The 3,382-nt window shown below is 41.5% G+C and overlaps 1 long non-coding RNA gene across 1 annotated transcript; it reads right to left on the bottom strand.

Moving 5' to 3' along the window:
* Positions 1 to 1,745: 1,745 nt before the first annotated feature.
* Positions 1,746 to 2,119, bottom strand: LOC137215966 (uncharacterized). Its single transcript, XR_010939516.1, has 2 exons — positions 2,090 to 2,119; positions 1,746 to 1,970 (listed from the first exon to the last, which is right to left on the bottom strand). It is a non-coding gene; the product is annotated as an uncharacterized lncRNA (long non-coding RNA).
* Between the last annotated feature and the right edge of the window lie 1,263 nt (positions 2,120 to 3,382).

Raw genomic sequence — 3,382 nt, 5'->3', positions numbered from 1 at the left:
CTTATAATCCTTAAAATTCAATCTACAAAGTCTGAGATGAGGTTGGATTTACATTTATATGTAGAAATAAGGCATGAGTGATTTCTTTAAAAAAATCACATAGCTCAATCTCTGATATTTGTCACATAATGTTTATAGTGTTCCTTTCTATAAATTGATCTTCAATATCCTCTGTCATAAAAGGGAAAATTAGTGAATTTTCTACTAAATTATTTTGGGTTTAAAGTCTCTTATGCCGAAGAGGAAAACTTGGTCAAAACTAACTTTGACCATAGAAAGGAGACACTTAGCTATTGATAGTAAGCTATTGAGAAGAAATTGGAAATTTACTGAGCAGAAAGGTCTTTATTCTCTTTCTTAATTGCTATATCATGAGATTGAATTGGGGCCACCATCTTCTTTCTCTTGTATAGAAAAGAATATGGTTTTTTTTCCTCCCATAATCAGTTAATGCCTTCATAGCATTAAACTGAGCAGAAAAGCTTTTGGGACAAGACCCTTAAGCTTACAGATAATTAGTAATAAAGTAAATAGGGATTTCTCATGTGTTTGTATGGAGTGAATAAATCAGATAAAGGAAGCAGGATCATAATCTTGAGAGGAAATAAGGGATAAATTGGGGAAAATATAATCTATATCAAGTTCTGTTAATACCGTATTGTATTATGTATGCAGGCTGAACACTCATTTAATAAGTCTAGTATTGCAGTCAAATAAACATACTGTTAACCTGATATATATGTAAGGCCACACATAACTGTTACAACATTATAGAGTAAATAGGCTTGAATGGCACCGCAGTTCACCAAGATGCTGCCATTACCTTGCTGTTCAACATCCAAACCCTGATTTTCAGATTTGTCCTCTTGCCTTGCTGTAGTGATGGAGCTTTAAAAATGCAGATCTGCTCTTGGCATTCTCCTGCTAAGCACCCTCTATGGCCTCCCATCTCTCTGAGGACACAGACCAAACCCACATCAGCCGCCACATTCAGGTCCTGTCCACTGATTTGGTCTTATCACTCTTTATTTTCTGCATCAGCCGTAAGGAAATTCTGTTGGTTGCTCACACTGTCCCTTGTCTCAGGGATTCTGAATACACTGTAATTCTCTCCTCTGACAGTCCCCTTCATGAAGCTAGCAGCTACTTATTCCTTAAGTTTCACCTTAAACATCGCCTTTTTTGGGGGGAGGTGTCCCCTCCCAGGGCAGACAAGTCAGGTCCTCGTGTGTATGTTCTCATGGCAGTCCTTATTTCTTTGTAACACAAATTATATTTATTTAGTATATGGCTTGCCTACCTTGAAGCCTCTGAGTTGCATGAGGGCAGATTTTCTATACATGTTTGTTGCATTAATAGACGCATTTTAGATCTGTTCTATTTATAATCATTGGTCTAGACACAGTCTCAGAACCAGTTGGTGATACTAAGTACAATTTAATTACTTTCTCTATTTTTCTTTTATTTAAAATACATATACACACATGTAGACATATACATGTGTATGTATACACACACATGCACATGCACACATTAATTTATGTAGTATATATAAGCACACACGTCTTGTTTTCAGTTTTCCAGAAGTAAAATTTCAGAGCTGCAGGTCCCTCATCTCCCAACTTGCCCCAAGACTCCACTCTGATCTCATTCACCAGAGCTCCCCCAGCACCTGGGGACTGAGAGGCACACACTGGAAGCTCCCTGCTCTCCTCTCTCATGCCAAAGGACCAGGAGCCACTGCATCACAAGGTAGATGGCTTTATTCTTGGTGGAGGGAGGACAGACAATAGGACAGATATCAGGAGGGAGTCTGGACGTTCAGATAGAGGCTTGCTGTTGAAGTGGAGCTCTGAAAAATTGGAGCTGTCCGTACGCCACCCTCTGAAGATTGTGCTGTGCATCCTCAGTTAATAGTTAGCAGGTAAAAGGAGGAGACTTTGGGCGCTGGGACCTGTAGTCTGTGAAGGCTGAGGTGGAAAAGCAAACTGTTAACATCAGGACCTGAGCTCCCTGCACCCCTATATCCTACTCCCACTTAGTAGGCGAAAGTAGGTACAAAAGAAGAGCAAACAATAGAAGGAGTCACCTGACATTATTGTCTACAGCTGACCTCATTTATCTTGAATACTTGACCTCATTTATCTTGAATACTTGAACAGCAGAAGGAAGAGTCTTGGGGAAGAAGGTAAAGCCTTAGCATGTTCAGGAGGCTGCATTAGACCTCAGTGAGGCTCGCCACGAGGGGCATCCAGTGAGTGACGGTGATTCCTTCATGCAGCCAATGTTTATCTCGCTCCCATCATGTGGAAGGCACCATGATAGACACTGAAACTAACAAAGAAGATGGATATGGAAATCTCTCTGTCTGCAATGAGTATCCAATGAAGCTGAGGAGAGAGCAATGTAAGGCAAGAAGTGTAAGAGAGAAGATTAAAATGCGAGCTATGATACTGACAGAGCCACGCTCCAGGGAGATCAGAGGAGGGGGGTTAATTCTGACCAAGGGAAATGGTGGAAACTTCAGTGAGAACATGAAGTGGATCTTGCAAGGTGATGTGGAAGAAGAGGAGTAAAGATAGAGCAAGGAAGAGCACAAGCAAAGGAAAGCTGTAAACTGTCTTCACATTTTCAAGAAATAAGTTCAGGGAACAAAAATTCCTTGTCTCTGGAGCACAAATGTCTAGACAGAAGGATTTGGAAAGGAACTTAGAGAGGTAGATTTGGGCCAGATCACACAAACCTATAAGACCTTGGAAATAAGACTAGAACTTCCAACGTTATATACCACAGGCAGTGCAAAGCAACTATAGGTTTTGTGTGTATGTGAGTGTTGAAGATTTGGCTAAGCCACTCCATGGTATTACTGCCTCAGGGTACAATTTTTTTTTTTTTTCCTTTTTTTGGCCAGGCAGCATGAAGTGGCCTTACACTTATACTAGCCCCTCAAGCACATGCCTTAGACAGCAGCCCTCCGATTCACAAGCACATGTAAGTTGCTGCTATGACTTCCCCAACTGCTCTTGGGAAACAGTCTCCCCACCTCCCAGAGCCTGGTTAATCACCTCTCCCCCTTTCTGGTTTGAATTGACCCATCTGGCTTTAGCCCAGAAACCCTAAAACACCCCACCCACAGACCCTAATAAAGGCATATGCTGAGGTTCTGCCTCTCTCTTTGTCTTCACTCTGCCTTGACCTCCCCGTGTGGCCCCTCAAGACATGGCAGGTACCTCCTCCATGACCCGTGAGTAATACATCTATTTCAGTTTCCCTTGTGTTCTGTTTTTGAGCAGTGACTTACTATCTGGTACCCTGTGTTCCACTTAAGAATTATTAATATGACAAATTCCTAACAGTGTGTGTCTGTATTTAGGAAGACAGA

Source organism: Pseudorca crassidens, chromosome 21 (assembly GCF_039906515.1).
Source record: "Pseudorca crassidens isolate mPseCra1 chromosome 21, mPseCra1.hap1, whole genome shotgun sequence".
Classification (NCBI taxonomy): domain Eukaryota; kingdom Metazoa; phylum Chordata; class Mammalia; order Artiodactyla; family Delphinidae; genus Pseudorca; species Pseudorca crassidens.
The sequence above is the reverse complement of the archived record's forward strand: the minus strand, read 5'-3'. Positions and strand labels throughout refer to the sequence as shown.